Below are 22,063 nucleotides of genomic sequence, written 5' to 3' on the forward strand. Positions count from 1 at the left end.
ATTCCTGAAACAATTTAATTTGATCGAAAGTCTATCACCACAAAATTTTCAGGCAAACATAAACTAATACAGTACTAGCTTCAAAGTATATATTCAGCATTAAAATAAGGCATCCAAGTCCCTGGCCACACTAAAGAAGAAGCCTATACATGAGCCCCAAAGGATTTGTTTTTACAGCAAGAACTTGGTATTCAAGCCAAGTTAAACTCACAAACACTCCACAGAAATAAAAGCCAAGTTCACTGCAGACTTGAGATCTTTAGTTGTCTATTTTTACTGTTTCTATTTCCACATCTAGAATTCTCTCTTTAAGCCAGTTTAAAAATGGGGCTCTCAAGAGAAAAATACGTGCACTCAAATTTTTAATAATCAAAACTGTAGAACTTCAGAGTAGTAGAAGCTTTAAGTGTATAGACCTCAATTAACAGGAACTGGGGGAAAAAGGTTTTAATTATACACACATACCCCTCGCTCACCCCCACAATGTGTTGCATGCTTTTGGCAAGTGCCACAAAACCAATTACTTACCATGTTGTTTTCTAATCAGGAATGCTATGATTTTCCACAAACTAATAAAGAATCTGTTTCATAATAAACTTAGTCCTGAAATTACATTTTATGTTCCTAATCCACAGAAGTAGAATCTTGTCATATATTTAGGGGTAAGTATTACTCAAAAAAAGATCATGTTGTATCACACTGGATAGGTACAAGAAAACTGTCTTTTTTGTGGACAAGCTGTATTTCAGAAAAGGGATGAACAACATTATAAACTAAAAACAGAACAACACAAAAATAACAGTTCAAGAAATGCAAAACACAAGCAAAAGGTAAGTTCATCAGTTAATCTAGTAAGTTCACAAGAGATGGGCAGAGAAAAAATAATGAATACAGTTCTATGCAGCAGCATCCTCCCATCACTATACCAGTCCTCTCTATCCTCTTCTTGCCAGAAAGCACTCTGTCATGCCATGATCACTACCACTGCTATTCTCAATGAGAAAAAGAAAACAAATGTGGACTTTACTTATGCAAATGATTTACAATCATTAGATGAAGAATTCACTGATTTTCCTTCCTGCTTCTGTTACAAGTAGTTTCTGAAGAACACTGCAATTCTCACATATGATTACCAGCAGCAAGTAACTGATCGGTTTGTACTTAGGCAGGAGGGAAAAGCTATTCTGACACTCTAATGTAGTACTTCAACTGGATGTCAATGTATCAAGAATGTTGCTCCAATAGAATACAAGAACTTAAAATTAAATGAAGAAATTCCAGAGCTCTACTGATCTCTAGTCATTCTGCCAAATTAATAATGGACTCTTGATAAACTGAAAATGAATATACCGAATTAATAAAAAAATTCTATGGAAATTATTAAAGGAAAGTAATGTAATTTCAGTTCAAAATAATTGTAGTACAGACAAAATTCCATTAAGCAAATTAGAATTTTTGAGTATTTTCTATGTTACATTTAGACTCTGGCTGGCAAACATCTATAAGCTGTCTTTTTAGACTCATTGATAAAAGATGTTTGCTGGCTCTCCTCTAATAACATTAAACCACAAAAAAGAGATTAATAGATACATATTTTATATATCAAACAAAAACATATACATGAAACAAAGTATATAGCTATGAACAGATATATATTTTATGTATCACACACACACGAAAAAGAGATGAATAGATACCTCTTTTGTGTGTGTGTGTGTGCGTTTTAGTGGAGAGATATAACTTTTAAAGCATCAATTGGCCAAGCCTTCTGAATTATTTCACTGCTTCATGGTAACATTACTAGTTTCTGACCTATTACCTTTTTTATCTTTTTTCTATAAACTTCAGTTTCATGGAAATGGTGAAGTTACAGAAGCCTAAAAGAGGTCAGGTCTGGTGTCAAGACCATTGAAAAGAAGCCAAGAGAGCCCGGGAGGCCAGTTGGCCAAAGCCTACTAGGCTAGTCCAAACCTTCCTCTTTACAAGGATAATTCACAATAACTGAAAACGTATAATCTAAGCCATTTAGTAAGGAAGTTTTAAAATAAATGATAATTACTAAAGCTAGGTGACAGATACATGAGTTGATTTTATGGATATCTGAAGTTTTCTATTCAAAAAATTCAAAGTAAAATAAATTAACTTACATATTCTATACATAGTAGCAGATGTTTTTCTCATTCAGGCTTTACAATGTAAGACTGTGGGACAAGGATAAATAGAGCATCTGGTACAGATAACCATCTCATTCCTTTTCTATTAAACATAGCAAATTCATTTCAAACTCCTTATGTTTTATAACTATGACTTCAAAATGTGAGGGCAATAATAAAAATCATTAGTAAATTTGAATATATATAAAATATATATTTTACATATATATATATATATATATATATATGTAAAAATTAGGAATGGTAAAAACCACCAAAAGCGAAGTCAAAAAACAAATGAGACAATTGGGAGAAAATACTTGCAATATACATTACAGATAGAGAACTAATATTCTCAACATTCAAAGAGCTTAAAAATAATTTAAAAAGATCAAAACTCCTAGAGAAAAATGAAAAAAGATATAGACAGACATCTCCCCCTACATATATGGCTCTGATAGATGGGAAAAGATGTTAAATCTCCCTCATTTATAATAAGAAAAGTGCACATTCTAACTACACCAAAATACCTTTTCTTTGCCCTTCAGATTGGCAAAAATTCAAAAGCTTGACAATAGACTCTCTTGGTAAGGCGGTGGGAAAACAGGCACTCTCATACATTGCTGATGGGAATGCAAAACAGTACAAACCCTATGGAAGGGAATTTGGTAATATCTAGCAAAACTACATAGGCGTTTACCACTTCAACCTAGTAATTCCACTCCTACATTTATCCTGAAGATACACCTCCAACAGTATGAAAAGACAGAAGGTTATTAATTGCAGCACTGTATAACTGTAAATTGCTAGAAACTATCTGGATACACAAACATAGAAAAGAAGATGAATGAACTGGTGTACATACACACAAAAGAATGATGACAACCTCTATGAACTGATATGGAATAATTTCCAGGGTATATTTTCCAGTGAAAACAGCTAAGTGCCAAAGTGTTTACACAGACAATATGCTATCTTCTGTGTTGGAAAAAAGGGGAAATAAGAAAACACACATATCTACTAATCGTTATAAAAGAAAACATTGGAAAGATAAATGAAAAAACAATAAGGTTGGTTATCTACCAGGGTAGCATGTTGCTTTTGTTTTTAGTGATATATGTGAAACAATTCTGAAACAATTTTAGATGGTACTCGTTTAGACCAAATGAGTAAAATGTTGGCACGGTTGGGAGCCCATGTTCTCATTATAGAAAAAAGGAGAATTGGAGGTATCAATGTGAATTTTTATTTTGAAAAAAATATACCCACATTCACATATGTATATGCATGTTACATGGGCATATACATGCAAACACATGCACATATTTGTGTGTGTGTGTGTGTGTGTGTGTGTATACATATATACATGTATACATTTTCTAGCTTGTTCCCTGACAGGGCCTAGAAGCAAAGATACCCAGCAATAACATGCATACCAAAGCATCCAGATCTTGGTTTCTAATACTATCACCCAATAAGAAGGACCAGGGCTCCTAGGAGAAATGACTGACTCCAGTGCTGGGCAGTAAACGCACAAGATGAAACTTATTATAAAGAGTGAAAATAATGACTTGCTTAAAAAAAAAGATGGGAACACGTAAAAGGATACAAGAGCCAGCATGAAGAAGGTGCCACTGGTGAGGACTGGAATCATATGAGCTCCAAAATATTTACAGACAGTAATGAAATGTTAAGCATTAAGGGAAAAATAGGAAACCATAAATTCAAATTAACAATAAATACAACAATACACATAGATAAATAGAAGGGCTCTTACTACAGTAGAACACTGAGTAATAACTGGTAAATGCAGAGAGAGTATAAATGCAAATCACTTTGCAACTATAATAGTAAAGATTGATTCAAGCAAGAATCATCAATGGATGCAAATATAGGGGATGAAATATTATGAGGAGTTGTATATTTTAACTGTCTTAAAGTGTCTCCCGCCCAGTAGACAGTTTATTAGTTGCAAGGAACATGTAGTAATATGGTTTGGCTGTGTCCCTACCCAAATCTCATTTTGAATTGTAGTTCCCATAATCCCCACATGTCATGGGAGGGACCCGGTGGGAGGTAATTGAACCATAGGGGTGGTTACCTCCATGCTGTTCTCATGATAGTGAGTGAGTTCGCAAGAGATCTGATGGTTTTATAAGGGACTTTTTCCCTTTTGCTCGGTACTTCTCTCTCTTGCCTCCATGTGAAAAAGGGTGCCTCCATGTGAAAAAGGGTGCGTTTGCTTCCCCTTCCACCATGATTGTAAGTTTCCTGAGGTCTCCCCAGCCATGTGGAACTGTGTGTCAATTAAACTTCTTTCCTTTATAAGTCACCCAGTCTCAGGTATTTCTTCACAGCAGCGTGAAAACGAACTAATACATGTAGTAACTACACAGTGGAAAAATCAGACAATGAAATGGTCAAAATTTCCATCACAAATGAAGGGCAGAACAGTTGGTACCTATAGATGTGATATGCTCAGGAAGATATATTCCTTATCTATTATTCCATCCAGGAATGTATAACCTGAAATCTTATCAAGAGGAAACATCAAGCAAATAAAAAATAAGGAACAAACGAAAAGTAAGAAAACAAACAAAAAATAACTTCTGAAAAGGGAAAGGATAACTGTGTACTTTTAAAATGTCATATAATAAAAGATAAAGGTTGAAGAATTATTCTAGATTAAAGGATACTAAAAAGACATCAAATATAAATGCAACATATGATCACTGACTAATTCCTTCACTGGAGGAGAAGAAAACTGCCTTAGAAGGCATTTATTTAGATAACAAAATTAGAAAATGGCAGATTAAAGTAAGAATGTTAAGTCTACTTAGGTTTTTAGACTGCTAATGTAAGAGATGATCCTTATTCTTAGAAATCTATGCAAATACATTTAGGACTAAAGGGCTATAATATGTTCAATGTAACTCTCAAATGGCTAAATGAAAAGAATAAATACATGCATGCATGTATATTTACAAATACATACATACATGCACAAAGTGAGAAAAAGTGAGTAATAAAGCATTTGGGACAAAAGGCTAACAATAGATGAATCTGGATAAAGGGTACATGGATACTCTTTATATTATTTTTGCAACTTTTCTGCAAGTTTGAAATTATTTCCAAAAAAAAATCATTATATTCAGGAACTAACACATTATTTTTCTCCCTAAAATCCATTCCTTCTTTTATAATTCCTACACAGCTGAACAGGACCAGTGCCAACTAGTCATCCCACTAGAAACGACAGTTAACCTAGATTACTCAACAGTTTCATTTCCTTCCTTTTCTATAACTCCTACACCCCAAAGGAAAATTTCCTAAGGGAATATCATTAATATGATCTTTTTTTTTCTCCAATCATACCAAATTGGTGTAGGACCTAATCACTTAGCATTTCTCATCTGACTTACTGCTACAATCTACTAATGATCACCATTCCTCCAGTCTTGGACCTAAATCTTTCTACACACTGCTACAGAGTGACTTCCCTCAATGAAATGTGAATATGGCACTCCCTGTATTTCTTAATTTGTCCTAAATATAGGTAGGAAAGAACTTATTAACTTGAAAAAACCCAACACTAATAAAATATATTATTTTGGATTTTGAGAAGCAAATAAGCAAAAATTACTGCCCAGAGACTTAAAAGCTGGTATAACATAATTGATATAGTCATAAAACAACTGCAAGAGCCTTCTCGGACGCAATCTTACAGCAACTGCTATTAAGCATTATGTTCAGTACCTTTTATACAAATGTAAGAACCCTGGAAGAAGGAAAGGTAATTAAAAGCAAAGAAGGGAAAAGAAGGGAAGGAAAAGAAATGGAAAGGTAGAAAATTGAAAAGAAGGGAAGGAAAAAGTTAAAAAGGTAAGGGAAAAGAAGAAAAGTCTATTAGTAAAACAGAAATTGGTCTAGCATTAAAATGTTAGCATTTTAAGAATTAACCAACCCTCTTTCAATTATTCCTAATGAAATAGCAAGCATAAACAGAGAAAAGTCTTTTTTATATGTCATTATCAATATCTGACATTTTATCAAATGTTACTTGAGAACAGTATTATTCATAATCAATATTTATCAATAAATATTGCTTAAACATTTATAAGCAAATATGGAACCAAGTTTCTATTGCTTTCTTTTTTTTTTTTTTTTTTTGAGACCGAGTCTCGCTCTGTCACCCAGGCTGGAGTGCTGTGACTGACACAATCCCAGCTCACTGCAACCTCAACCTCCCGGGTTCAAGCAATTCTCTGCCCTAGCCTCCCTAGTAGCTGTGAAGCCACCATGCCTGGCTACTGTTTACATTTTTAGTAGAGACAAGGTTTCACCATCTTGGCCAGGATGGTCCTGAATTCCTGACCTCGTGATCCACCCACCTTGGCCTCCCAAAGTGCTGGGATTACAGACGTGAGCCACCATGCCTGGCCTGTTTTCATTTTTAGATTTTCAATTTCTCAATTCAAGGCATCAATATATAACTATACATTTATTGTATATAAAAATATACACATATACAGCATATATGTATAATATACATAAAAGTTACACAATATATTTCTGTATCCGGATTCTAGTATCCTGCTTCAGCACCTATACCTGTAGATTTTAGATATCAGTAAAAAGTTTTAAGTAACTTTTATGTTGAATGTCAAGTTGCACAATAACAACAACTAGATTTTATAAATCTAAACATTTATTCATATTTCACAGTGAGAATATAAAATACAACAGATAGCCAAATACACATTGAAGAGTCTCTTCAGGACAAAAAGCTTGCTTCTCATATTTCTTTTCCAGTTTATAGATGGAAAAGAAAAGAAACTAAACAGAGGCAATAAACATGTCACACTACAGCCTCCTCTCCCCCAAAAAAGTTGTTTTAATCATCACATTCAGTCTTTTTATAACAAATAACATTTGTTCTTTAAACTTTAATTTAAAAATTGTAAGTGTGAGTATGTGTGTGTCAAGAGAGACAGAGTAAAGGATCAAAGATCAATTCAGTTTATAGATGGGTTCTTTTGTTAGGTTTTTATAGGTCTAAGCACATAAATATGGCCAACAGTACAGCAAGAATTTTTTGTTTTTGATCTTACTGCTTTTACCGAAGCAAAGTCTGTTTTGTTGTTGTTGCTGCTGCTTTCTGAGACAGGGTCTTGCTCTACTGCTCAGCCTGGAGTGCAGTGGCACCATCAAAGCTCCCTGCAGCCTCAGCCTACTGGACTCAAGGGATCCTCCTGCCTCAGCCCTATGAGTAATTGAGACTACAGGTGTGCGCCACCATGCCAGCGATCCCCCTGCCTCAGTCTCCTGAAGTGCTGGGATTACAAGCGGGAGCCACCACACCCAGCCAAGGAATCCCATATGCAACAGAGTTATTTAATTTACTCCTTGTATATTGCTTAAAGCATTAAATGATAGCTAAAAATGGAAGCATTTGGCTTATCTTCTATTCAGCTGGGACACGTGCTGTGAGATCTTTGAACTTACAAAAGCAGTTAGCCTGTCTCTTTGGGTTTGCAAATAATGAAAGAGGGGAAAATTATCATAGTCTTTGGGGGTAAATGAGTTAAGAATATGCCACCCCAAAATGCCATTCTGGCATACTGACTACTTCAGTTAAAAGCACTTAAAAAAACAGCAGGTACAAGAAGATCATTCTGACCATACTGTTTCTTAGGAGATGAAATTCTCATGTGAAAAATGCCCTTCCTATATTGGAAAGAAAACAGCATTCTTATCATCAAGAATAAAAAGTTGAGGCCAAAGGAAATCTGTACAAACAACTCTGTTACACAAATTCTTATCATCCCAACCACTTCTCTGCCCACTTGACTACCCTAGCCCAAGCTCCTCTGCCTTATCACATTTTTTGCAAATTACTGCTCTTTGTCCAACTCAGTATATAAGTGTTTGTTTTTCACTGCTTCTTTCGGTCTTCATTTCTTTATGAGGCTCCTATGCCACATAAAGCTTTTATTAAATAAATGTGTATGCTTTTCTCCTGTTAATGGCAATTTAATTCTTGGGCCCAACTATTACCCTAAGAGGATGGAGGTGAAATTTTGCCTCTCCTACAGGGGAAGAGATTCTTAATAAAGTTCTTATCAATCTTTAATGCTAGTAAACATTCTTAGTAGCTGGTTCCATACACCATGCTCCAAGCATGAAAATAAAACTTTCAGGCCAGGTATGGTGGCTCATGCCTGTAATCCCAGCACTTTGGGAGGCAAGGCAGGTGGATCACCTGAGGTCAGGAGTTTAAAACCGGCCTGGCCAACATGGTGAAACCCCATCTCTACTAAAAATTCAAAAATTAGCCAGTTGGGGTAGTGTGCACCCATAGTCCCAGCTACTCGGGAGGCTGAGGTGGGAGAATCGATAGAGCCCAGGAGGGCAAGGCTGCAATGAGTCATGATTGTGAGTTAGATATTATTTTCTAATGCCAAACTGCAAAAACTGTGATCAGATTACTTTTTTGTTAATATAAAAATTTTTATAAATAAATTCCTAAAAGCTATATTAATGGGGGAAGCACTCAGGCTATAAATATACACATTCACATAGGCACAATGATTTTAGGGCACAACCCTGAGAGATTAAAGGAATCTTTTTCTATACAAAAAAAAAATTAATTGCAATATTTTAATACTTAACAATTAGATCTATTTTATTAGAAAGCAGATTTCTGAAAACTTTTTTTCTAGCATTTACAATATTTCTTAGGATACTATCATTGCAGAGGTTTCTACAACGTAAAATGAATAGAAATACGTACACAGCTTTATATCCATATTCTATTTCCTAGGCATTGGCTAATTTTTCTGTGAAGGACTTTATTCTTCACAAAGGCATTTCACATTTAGTTGACCATTTAACTTGATCCTCACAATAACCCTCTGGGAAGAAAGCTAACATATGCCAAGTACCTACCATATGCCAGGCTCCATATTCAGGGTTTACATGAACAATCTCTTTAATCCTAACAACAATCACATGAAGTAGATACTATCAATTCCATTTTTACAAAACAGAACATTGAGAATAAGAAAAGTTAAGTAGCCCAAGGTCACATGCTAGAAACCAGAAAAACCAGGCCTTAGAAACAGGTCTGTCTGCCTTACACCCAATCCTCTGCTCTTTCACCTACACAATGTTGTTTCATCATCACAGAGGAATCGGTCAGACGAAAAGGCATACCTGAACAAGGCTGCTTAGCTTAGTATGTGGTAGGAACAGCATTTAAAACTAAAATCCTGTGCTTCTAAAACTCTTCCTACTACAGTACCTTCCAACTACAGTACCTACACAATCATTATAAAGCATAAAGCTATAGCCAAAGTATAAGATCATGGCTTCAAATTTGCCCTTGAAAATTTGCAAGAACCAGTACAATATACTATTACATGTACACTTCCATGGAAAACCTCATAGCATTCCTACAAAAGGTTTAATGCTCACAACCTCCTTTGCTTTTCCAGTAGCAGTTAAGCTCAGAAGAGAAAATCTAAAGGTGTTTCTTCATTCATTCATTCATTCAGCTACTTAGCTAGCACAGAATGGACAACTAACCCTCTAGGTGCTGAGGACTATGATTTCCAAGTCTCTTCCCTCTTTATTAAGTAACTCACCTAGTATCATGCCTCAGCACCATATGCATTTCCTTTAACCTCTTTCTTTTCCTATTATTTTCCAATTTCTACTCTATTAGCCTCAAAGAAACCTCTCTTAATTGTTCTCATTTGTTAACTTCAACCAAGTAATAACTACTTCTAGTCACTATCTAATGCCCTGGGAAGTTTTTAAAAATATATCTCATGTGGCTTCCTGCTCCCGTGGCAGGAATACTTTCTGACTTCACTAGGCAGACCCAGGAAGAAACAAATGGACAATGTGGATTTTTACAAGAAAGTTGGTCTGGACTCTTCAAAAAGTCAGTATTATCAAAAAAGAAAGGAAGAGAGAAAGAAAAGAAAAAGAGATGAATAGTGAAAAGACAAACAGGATAAGGGAAACTAATCTAGATTTTTTAAAGAATAAAGAGACATAAGCAAATGCAATATGTAGACCTTAACTAGATTGTTGTTTGAAAAAAACTACAAAGGAAGTTTTGAGGACAACTGGAGAATTAAGATATGGACTGAATTTAACACAGAATTATTGCTCTTTTTTATATATGGTAATTAATAAGTGGTCATGTAAACAAAGTCCTTATTTCTAGGAGATGCATATTAAAGTATGTAGTTTTTAAGAGTAAAATGTCATAAGGTCTGAAACTACTTTCAAATGGTCCAGCAGTGTCACACCCCTCTCTAAAATGTACATATTCCACAAGAATATATATAGCAAAATGTTGGTAATTATTGAATCAAGGATGAAAGTGTCTGGATGTTCACTGTATTATTCATTAAACGTTTCTGCATGCTTAAATTTTTCAAAATACAAAACTCGGTTTAAAAAGGTAAGGGGGAGATTAATCCATTGGGCAGTCTACACTTGTTTTCAGATTTCTAGCATTCTTCTTTGAAATGGAATCTCTCTCTGTCACCCAGGCTGGAGTATAGCACAATCTAGGCTCACTACAACCTCTGCCTCCCAGGTTCAAGCAATTCTCCTGCCTTAGCCTCCCAAGTAGGTGGGATTACAGGTGTCTGCCATCTTGCCCAGCTGATTTTTGTATTTTTTTTAAGTAGAGACGGGGTTTCACCATATTGGCCAGGTTGGTCTTGAGCTCCTGACCTCAAGTGATCACCCACCTCGGCTTCCCAAAGTGCTGGGATTACAGATGTGAGCCACTGCACCCAACCTAGATATCTGGTATTATTGATAGAGCAGAAATAACAACTTCCTCTTAGTCTACAAAGTGCTAACTGCTAAATCTTAAAAGAGTTACCACTCTAATCAGGTTCTGAGGAAGAATACACAAAATTACAACTCTACTCTTTTTTTTTTCCTTCCATAAAGAAATGTATATCACCAATACTTTTAAGTATAAAACCATATAATTTTCCCAAGGTACCAAAGATGATAATGTGTGGGTATACTGCACAAATCTTTTCTTAAACCGTGTTTTCCATAGTTTTCATTAGAACGTCTTACCAAGGTCAACAGATGGTAAAGGAGCAAATTGTATTTTTATAAAAATCTGTTATTTGCATATACCTTATACAATCTCACAGATGTTATTTTCTATTTATTATGTAGTAAGTACTTTTGTCTTATTCTTAAATGGTCCAATCACCCTCAGACCCAGGCCTTAGGCAAAGCATGCAGACAATGAGGAGTACAATGAACCTAAAAAAAGTTAGAAAGATGGCTACAGTCACCACACATTTTTGCAGAAATACACTTCAGAGAAAACAAGTTTTTTACGAACCTATGCTTCTTCAAAATACAGTTCTAACATAAGATACCACCGAAAACCTCATTCATTTATGTTCACACACCATTTTAAACTATTAAATTAGACTTAAAATGTATTCCCATTCCAGATGAATAAACTAAAGGCTATGAAAATAAGTCTTCCACAAAATCCCAACATCCATGCAGGCAAGAAAAAGCAAAGGGCTAACTCAAATTAAAAACATATATCAAAACGTTTTTTCTTTGGGTATTACTAAAATTATTTAAATACTAAAGCTATTTATTTTCTTCTTGCACATATTCCCTTCTTAGAGAAACTGCCCTTTCCCTACTCACTGAAAAGGAACTTTATTGTGAACACCTAACTAGCTTCCAATGATAGCTGACTGAACAGTGTTAGACATCCTCCATGTTGTGAGATAAACGGGTTCTCTTCCCTAGCAAGTTAGAATTTAGAATTTTATGAGATATTTATCTATGGGGACTATAGGCTAGCTAAATTTAACACTCACAATTGACCACTGTACACTAATAAGAAAGTAGAGACAATTTAGCAAAAAAAAACAAAAACAAAAAACACAGGCAACTACAGAAAAAGGAGAGGAGGCACCTAAAAATATTCAGGTCCTCAGAAGCCTGGCTGTACTTCCTGTACTGAGTTCTATAGTATCTGTCACCAGGAAAATTGTCTTCAAAACAGCCATCAGGGGTGGGGCGGGAAGGTAAATATGGACATCTATGTAGATACAGATGTAAACTTCCAAAGAAACAAATGAGTTAAATTAGCATACTAAATACCAAAAATATGATTAGAACATAGTAAAGCCTGGGATTCAATTACTAATCAATACATTCTTCCCAAAGTAGGATGGTAACCTTCTTTGGAGTCACTTGCGAAGATAGAACAAATCATTTCTGGTCCAAACTTTCTTTATTAATGTGCATTTTCTTACTTTTATCAGCAATAGAATAAAATGTTTGAAGCCTGTGTTTAATATTAATGAATATTCACAGACTATCAGCTTTAACTATGAATTCAAATATAATAAAAATGTCTTATGTCCTTTTAGGGTAAAGAAAGAAATAAGCGATGTCTTTCTTCCTGTATTAGAGAGGCAGGATAGGAGAGCAGTCAAATCCATGGGCCCTGGAGCCAGACTCCTAGGTTTGAATTCAGGCCCTGCCATTGCTAATCCTGTGACCTTAGGTCAGTTACTTCTCCTGTTCAACAGTATAAAATTAGAATAATAATAATAGAATCTATCTCATAGGATTATAAGAAAAATAAATGACATGATGTGTTTTTAAAAAATCCTAGGAAACAGTTAATGTTAGCTGCCATTAATATTATTTTTAATAATAATTAGCTATTATTCTGGTAATGGGGATGGATTTCAAACATATCCATAACATTATAAAACTGAATTCCTTCAACAGGGAGACTCTCTAATAGGTACAGGAAATAAAAAACATAAAAATGTATGATCCAAGAAACAGGAGCAATAAAGATAAACTCATATTTTTAAAAACCCTCATCGCCTAGACTATCTAATTCTATAGTGGAGCCTCCACAATAACAAACCATGAAGTGTTTTTCATGAGGGATACTGTTTTTTTGATAAAATTCTGTAAAAGTTTCAGTAACTCCTGACCACAGAAGGAAGCCTTATTCCTAAATGCCCTTTCATCACTCAGGAACAGCAAAGTATTAGGATTATCTACTGATGTTGGAAGAAGACAAAGGTTTTTTTTTTTTTAAAAAAAAAAATCATCTCAAAAAGTTTTAATTTTAAACCATCACTGGTTCAGGGATGACTACAAAAACACATTCTTATGGGGCTTTTTGAAACTTGTTTTGGACTAGGCAATTATATAGGTAAGAAACAGCTAGAGATATTGTTAAGGAAAAAAACAATTCTTGCATCATAAACATATGATACATGATTTGCTTCCCACAAAACATGCAGTATGATCAAATAAGAGAACAAAGCTGAAAGGTCAAAAATTAAGTGGAAGAGAAGAAATGATGAGGTAGAAGGGAGGGAAGGAGACCATTATAAATAATTTCAGCTATTTGGAGGAGGCAAGAATCAAAATATCCTAATTTTTATAGAAAACACAAAGTAGTTAAAACTTAGCAACTTACAAAGTAGTTTTAAACTTAACAAAGTAGTTAAGTTTAAAAAAGCAAGCAAAGACTAAAAAGAATCTGTACTTCCTTCCCTATATGTTTTGCAATCTGGTAATTCTTTAACTCACATTTCAATCTGGAATATAGACATATTCACAAAAAATTATTCATTCAATCAAAAAATACTGAATCTTTATTTCCAAAATACGATCCTCAGCTAGGTTTTTTGAGGTTCCTCACCCAATACACACAAAGACGATAATAAGCAGCTTCAGTCTGTATTTCACTTTTTTTTTAATTTTCCATTTTCCTTCTATATCACTTACATTTCAAATTCCATATTTCACTTTACTTAGGCATAGATCCTTTTTCTAAAAGGAGAAGGCGTTTAGCTTTCTTAGGATGCTACCAAGGGGACTTAGTCATCTCACAACCAGATTAATTCATGTAAAGATGCCTTTTAGTAGAGATATTCATAAAACTGAGGCACCCTCAAGGGACACTCACAGGACCACAGGGAATGACTCAACCTTTATAAGGAAATGAAGAGAAAAGGCATCCCTTCTCCCCACTTCTTTCTTCTATGTGAAAACAAAACAAAATGAGAAACAGAAAAGGGGGACTAGTGGTTAAGAACATTTAAAAAGAAAATGAAAACCTGACATCCTAGTGCCTGTACTTTTTTTTTTTTTTTTTTTCCGGTTTGTGTTAGTTGGTCTGTGCTAATAATTTTATTTTATTATTATTATTTTTTTATTATTGTACTTTAAGTTCTAGGGTACATGTGCATAACGTGCAGGTTTGTTACATATGTATACTTGTGCCATGTTGGTGTGCTGCACCCATCAACTCATCAGCACCCATCAATTCATCATTTATATCAGGTATAACTCCCCAATGCAATCCCTCCCCCCTCCCCCGTGCCTGTACTTTTTAAGAACTTATTGACTACAAAAATATCACCTCTGACCTAAGCAAAGAGAACACACTAATTCCCTCTATTTCCTTTTTCTCTCCTTTCTTTGTAAGTCAATAATTTAAGTGATGCCTTTAAACTTATATCTTTTTATGCAAACTCTATTTTTCAAAAATAAACATCACTTTTTGGCTTTTGGCTAAGATCAACTGAAAAAATAAAGTCAATATGCTAATAAAATATGTAACCAATCAACTAAATACCAAGGGATATATATATGATCATTTGTTGTGGACATGATTTTGTTTATATTTCAATCTCAAAAATTCTGAAGTAAAAATGAAGTAAAAAAAAAAAAAAGGTGATGCTTATTAACAACAAATAGCAGCTAATACAAATTTAGCTTCTACTTACTGTGTGCCAGGCACAGTATTAAGTCCTTTAGAGGCATTATCACATTTAATCCTTCGACACTTCTAAGTACTACTAATAAACCCATGTTACAGATGAGGAAATAAGAAGACATTGGAAAATCTGTCCTGGGGTAAAGAGCTGTAAGCAGGCCAGTTGTGGTGGCTCACGCCTGTAATCCCAGCACTTTGGGAGGCCGAGGTGGGAGGATCATGAGGTTAGGAGTTCAAGACCATCCTGGCCAACATGGTGAAACCCTGTCTCTACTAAAAATACAAAAAATTCACTGGCATGGTGGTAGGTATCTGTAATCCCAGCTATTCAGGAGGCTGAGGCAGGAGAATTGCTTGAACCCAGGAGGCAGAGGTTGCAATGAGCTGAGATTGCACCACTGCACTCCAGCCTGGGTGACAGTGTGACACTCCATCTAAAAAAATAAAAAAATAAAAAAGCTGTAAGCAATAATATGATTTAAACTAGAAAACATGATTAAGTTTGAGACCTTAACCAAAACACATATTACACTGCAGTTTTTTCACTTTCATATCTGTTTTATTAATACACCTTTTTAAAATCATACTGTTGATAAAGATCAATGTATAAATTGTCCCCAAAACAAGTGCTACGTAAGGAATACTAAGGGTTGAAAATCAACGTGATGTGGCCATACAAACATCAGGCTCTATTTAATAAATTAAAAGTCTACAGAAACAGGAAAAAAGTTTCACAACAGAAGATAAAGTGGTGATTAAAAAGATTAGTTTTTCTAAGTCTTAAAATGTAAGTATCACTTCCTCAAAGGAAAGAAAATTGAATTAGATTTTAAAATCCTAAAATTCTATTTAGTAATACAATTTTATTTTGCTACTTATTTTTTTCTGATTATAAAACTTTTTATACTTTGTAATTTAAACTTCACATTAAGTATCTTTACTCATTTACATTTTCCTGAGTTCCCTTTCAGCTTTTTAAACTCTCTCAACACGTTTTCTTTCTAACACATTTGACATAGACTTTCATTTCTGGGTGATGTTTTTCTAAATCATAAAATTTGCAACATTATTTTCCTCAAAGAATCTAAAGCCTAAAATCTAGTCGTAAATCTATCCAGTTCTAGAAGTTTTCATAATAAAAAGAAGGTATATTACAAAACAAAACTCTCAGCTCAGTATCCTGGTAACAGCATCCTAAGAGCTTAAGCTTAAACCTTCCCCTTTGCCATAATCATTTCAATAGACCTTCCCCTTTGCCATCAATTCAACAGAGTTTTTTCTAAGAAAAAAATTATCAATTGTTCAAAAATAAGAATGCTTTCCCCAGTCCACTATAGGTGTACCAAAAGAAAGTCTTAAATCTATATATGACTTCTGCTAACCATGCTAACAAGTGAAAAAGAAAACCACATAGAAATCCTATTAAATTATATTTACTCAATTTCTGTATAGTATGACTTAAACGTCCAAATCTAGTGAGACTTAAAAATGTCTCATCGTTTCTAACAATGAGGTGTTTACTATTAAATGTATTCTATTTACATAATTCACAAATAATTATAATTAAACAACTACTTATAAAAATAGCCACTTGTAAAATCATGTAAAAATCATGTCATCATATGGTTAAGAAGTATAAGCTCCATTTACCCTAATGAAGTTTGTAAAAATAATCTTTTCTCCATGAACTTGAGATTTTCTTAGACTAAATTTACTAAAGAAATGTTATTCCACATGTTACACACACACACACTCCTTCTGGAATAACTCCTACAGATAATGCCAACTAGGTCAAATTTCACTTCCAGAAACACAACCATACTACCTTCCATAACAAGATTACAAAATGAACCCATGAAATTAGTTTCCAAGTACGATGGTGGTTGATTTGGGGTGTCAACATGACTGGATTAAGGGATACCCAGTGAAATGGTTTGGCCTTGTGTCCCCACCCAAATTTCACCTTGAACTGTAATCTCCATAATCCCCATGTGTCAAGGGCAGGGCCAGGTGGAGGTACTTGGCTCATGGGGGAGGTTTCCCCCATGCTGGTGTTGTGATAATGAGTGACTCTCATGGGATCTGATGGTAAGTGTCTGGTATTTCCTCTGCTGGCATTCATTCTCCTGCTGCCCAGTGAAGACGTGCCTTCCATCATGATTGTAAGTTTCCTGAGGCCTCCCCAGCCATGCGGAACTGTGAGTTAATTAAATCTCTTTTCTTTATAAATTACGCAGTCTCAGGTATTTTCTCATAGCAATGTGAGAATTGACTAATACACCCAGATAGCTGGTAAAGCAGTAATTATTCTCAATGCTTCCACAGGCACTGAGCTCATCCCGTTTCTGTTGAAAGACAAAACCAGGTCGTGTGGAATTTGATTAGAATGATTGGGGTGTCCCAGGTGTGTCTGTGAGGGTGTTTCCAAAGGAGATTGACATTTGAGTCGGTGGACTGAGTAGGGAAGATCTGCCCTCAATATAAGTGGGCACCATCAAATCAGCTGGGGAACCAGATGGAACAAAAAGGCAGAAGAAGGGTGAACTTGCCCTCTTTTCTGGAGCCAGGATGCCCTTCATCCTCTCTCCCTGAACATCAGAGCTCTTTGTTCTCTAGCCTTCAGATTCTGGGACTAGCACCAACCCCTCTCCCTCATCCGTGCTTGACTCTTGAGCCCTCAGCCTTGGATTGAGAGTTACAGCATTGGCTTCCTTGGTTTTGAGGCCTTTGGACTTGGACAGAGTCATGCTACCAGCTTCCCTGGTTCTCCAGCTTCCAGACAGCCTATGGTGAGACTTCTCAGTCTCCATAATGGACTAAGCCAATTCTCCTAGTAAATCCTTTCTCATATATGTCACTACCTAAATACATATTCAATCAATAGATTGTTTCTCTGGGTAACCCTAACTAAAACACTACATATTTTTCCATCAGTGTAAATGGTAAGAACTGCTAGCTGGATGATATGGTATATATGATTGTAACACTACATTCTGTAAAAGTATTTGTTATTGAGCAGTACCCTTGGCCAGTTTGGTGTATTAAATATCCTCACAAATGACAGCTAATTCCTAATACTTTATAAGACCTTAGTTGTTGAAAATGACCACAAAAAAGTTGATAAAATAAAGTAATCTTAATAACCTCAGACCTCTTACTCTTACATTTTTTTATAGAAATGAGATTAGACCTCTGCATATTTTATGAGAAATATCATGTTAATAATTTAGCAAAGTGAAAAGTCATGTGCCACTTGAATAAGTCTACACAGGACCGAAACACAACTGATTTTATATATACTAGTAGTCAGCCTCAAAAGTAGCTCCCAATGACCCTACCTCCTGGCATTCACACCCTTGTGTAATCCCCTCTCCTTGAATGTGAGCTGGACCTAGTGAATCACTCCTAATAAACAGAATATGGAAAAAGTGAAGGCATGCTACTTTCAAGACGATATAACAAAAACACTGGGCCTTTCATCTTGCTCACCCTCTCGTTAGCTTGCACTAATGGAAGTTGATGCCATGTTGTGAGCTACCCTACAGAAAAGGCTCATGTGGCAAGGAACTGAAGTTGGCTTCTCAAAAACAGCCCACACAAGGAACTGGGTCCCTTAGTTCAACAATCAGTGAAGAACTAAGTGCTGCCAATAATCACATGATTAAACTGGAAGCAGATCCTCCCCCCAGGACCTTCAGATGACACCACAGGCCTAGAAGACATGTTAGGTGCAGCTTTGTGAGAGACCCTGAGCTAGAGGACTCAGTTAAGCTGCACTCAGATTCTTGATCAACAAAAACAGATTATGTTTGCAGTTTTAATCTGGGAAGTTTTGGTGTAATTTGTTCTGTAGGGCAATAGATTGAACTGTCCCCTCCCAAAATTCATATGTTGAAATCCTTACAGTCAGTACCTCAAAATGTGATCTTATTTGAAGCTAGCATCTTTAAAGAGGTAATCAAGTTAAAATGAGGCCATCAGGGTGGGCCCTAATTCAGTATGACTTGGGGTCCTTAGAAATTTGGACACAGGGCCGGACGTGGTGGCTCATGCCTATAATCCCAGCACTTCGGAGGCCGAGGCGGGTGCATCACCTGAGGTCAGGAATTCGAGACCAGACTGGCCAACATGGCAAAACCCTGTCTCTACTGAAAATACAAAAAACTCAGCTGGACGTGGTGACACATACCTGTAATCCCAGCTACTCGGGAGGCTGAGGCATGAGAATCTCTTGAACCCAGGAGGCGGAGGTTACAGTGAGTCAAGGTCGCATCACTGCACTCCAGCCCAGGCAACAAGACAGAAACTTCACTCAAAAAGAAAAAAAAAAAAATCTGGACACAAGAGACATGCACAGAAGGAAGGCCATGCACAGAGACACAGGGAACAGACAGCCACCTAAAAGCCAAGAAAACAGGACTAGAACAAATCCTTCCCTTACAGGCCTCAGAAGGAGCCAACCCTGCAACACTGACTTCAGACTTCTATCATATAGACTGTGAGACCATAAATTCCTGTCATTTAAGCCACCCAGTTTTTGGTACTTTGTTATAGCAGCCCTAACAAACTAATATATGTGGCAATAGATAACACACATATACTTAATTCAAAATAACTTCTATCAATAATCCCAAAGTTAGCCTCCATTTAGGACTCAAGGAGATGCCCCAAGGTCTTTATTAAGAAAAAAAATATTAGTCCATACCAGAAAATCTTAGGACCACAGATATTTTAGTGAGCTGGGACCGCTGCAGTCATGTAATCTAATCTACTCATTTCAAAAATTGATGATGATAATAATAATGATGTGCCAGGAACCGTTTGAACACATACGTTAATTCTTCATAACAATACCATGAGCTACCACTATCGTCTGCTCCTTTTTTAAGATGTAGAAATTGATGTCCAGAAGTAAAGATCACAAAGCTAGTATGTGGCAATGCTAGGATCTGAATAAATTGAGGTACAGAGAGAAAAAGTAATTCACCCAAAATCATAGTTGGCAGCTCAGCTGGGTACCTAATAGTATGTCTCCTATATTCAAATCTTTTTTTCTCAAAAAGTCAAATGAAAAAGCTTTCCTTTCTCAAAATATTTTATCGCACTGTACCATTTTATTCATGAAAGTCAAATAAATGTCCATCAGCTGGTGAATGGATACACAAACTGTGGACTATCTAAACAATGAAATACTACCCAGCATTAAAAGTATCAGAAGTTTTATCCTTTTTAATGCTGGGTAACATAGATGAATGCAATAACATGGATAAATCTTTAAAGCATTACAATATTCCCCCTTTATCCATGATTTCACCCTCCATGGTTTCAATTACCCACAATCCAAAAACATTATACACAATAAGATATTTTGATAGAAACCATAGTCACATAACTTTCATTGTAATACTTGTTATTATAATTGTTGTATTTTATTAGTAGTTATTATTGTTAATCTCTTACTGTGCCTAATGTATAAATTATACTTGGTTACAGGTAAGTATATATAGAAAAAACATAGTATACATAGAGTTCCCTACTATCTGTGGTTTCAGGCTTCCACTGGGTGTCTTGGAACATATCCCTCTCTGATAAGGGGAGACTACCACACATGTGGAAGAAATACTACTACATCTTATTACTAGTTAGCCACATTTTAGTAGGAATAAGTGAGATCTTTTTCAGAGAATAGGCTTTAAAACAAAGAAAGCCAATGCAAAGCTTTTAAATTACCATGTCCTAAGCCACAATTTGTCTAAAGATATCTGACTGAGGAATCAAATTCTGTTCCGGCAAATTAGTATCGAGTGCTTAGTTAGCCTTTCTTTGGGATCTGGATTATATGGTATTATGCTTGGGAGGCAGTGGTAAGCAGGCTTCACCTCACAAAGAATAGAAATGTGATGATAGCTAGTTCCCAAAGAGAGAGAGAAGAATGAGATCGACATGCAGAGAAGAGACACTCTGCTGAGAGCCTGCAGGAAATCTTACTGTCTTTGGTACTGGGTTCTTATTGTGCAGTCCAGCTGCATTTCTGTTCTTGGATCCTGTGGCATCTCCTGGGACACTCCCAAAAGTTTTCCCATTTTTGGTTAAAATAATTTGATTACTTGCAATCAACGGAGAACCAACATGGTCAAAAAGGTACCCTATCTAAAGCTGAAGAACATTATTGAAAAACTAATAACCTCATGTAAAAAATAAATGTTTTAATAACAACAAAGTAAAACATTAAAACTAAGATAGCCACAGTGCTCTCAAGGGCCTCACAAGATAGTTTATTCCTTAAACTAGTCACACAAAGAAACTACAATACAATGGATGAAAGAGTTCCAAAGCATGTGCTTTAAAAACAACTAGATTTTTCCAGGAAAAAACAAGAGGAAATGATGCTTTAAAAATATGACTTTTATCATCTGTAGGTACCTACAAGAAAAGTAATATTGATGTAAAGCCAAAATTGAAACTGAAGATAACTTATTATAACGTAGTCCTGTTTTGCTGCAGAAAACTAAGAGCCAACAAGCAAAGAAGGCTTGCCCAAGCTTACCACTCATCAGTGGTAAAGGACGGCTGAAACCCAACTCCTGAATCACAAGTCACTGATCTTGCTGCTGCACAATAATGCAGCAAAGACAATCACATTTCTGTTCCTAGCTCCTTTTTCAACAAATAAAACAATCCTAAAATCGACCTGATTCTCTGTTCTGGGCTGGCATGAACCTGCTTAGAAATGATAAGAATGGCAGGCACTTTCTTCCTGAAGCAGACGTGGAGAAGTATTATACCTGATGAACGAAAGGAAAAGAAAACTCAGTTTATGTTCAGAATATGCATCATGAGTCATTCATTTTCTTTTCTTTTTTTTTGGCAAAGGTAAAGAGTTTTATTTCTTTTTTTTTATTAATATACTTTAAGTTTTAGGGTACATGTGCATAACGTGCAGGTTTGTTACATATGTATATCCATGCCATGTTGGTGTGCTGCACCCATCAACTCATCAGCACCCATCAACTCGTCATTTACATCAGGTATAACTCCCAGTGCAATCCCTTCCCCCTCCCCGCTCCCCATGATAGGCCCC

At 35.6% G+C, this 22,063-nt stretch overlaps 1 protein-coding gene across 2 annotated transcripts in view; it reads right to left on the reverse strand.

Annotated features, from left to right (window-relative positions):
* WDFY3 (WD repeat and FYVE domain containing 3) overlaps positions 1-21,773 on the reverse strand; it is a 273,196-nt gene extending 251,423 nt beyond the window's left edge. The window contains exon 1 of one of the 2 annotated variants that reach the window (XM_011941788.1): positions 21,674-21,773. The gene's annotated coding sequence lies outside the window, so the exon portion shown is untranslated. The remainder of the gene's footprint in view (positions 1-21,673) is intronic. The other variant, XM_011941789.1, reaches the window with a different exon arrangement.
* Positions 21,774-22,063: the final 290 nt, after the last annotated feature.

This window comes from Colobus angolensis, unplaced genomic scaffold (genome assembly GCF_000951035.1).
Source record: "Colobus angolensis palliatus isolate OR3802 unplaced genomic scaffold, Cang.pa_1.0 Scaffold200, whole genome shotgun sequence".
NCBI classification, from domain to species: Eukaryota; Metazoa; Chordata; class Mammalia; order Primates; family Cercopithecidae; genus Colobus; species Colobus angolensis.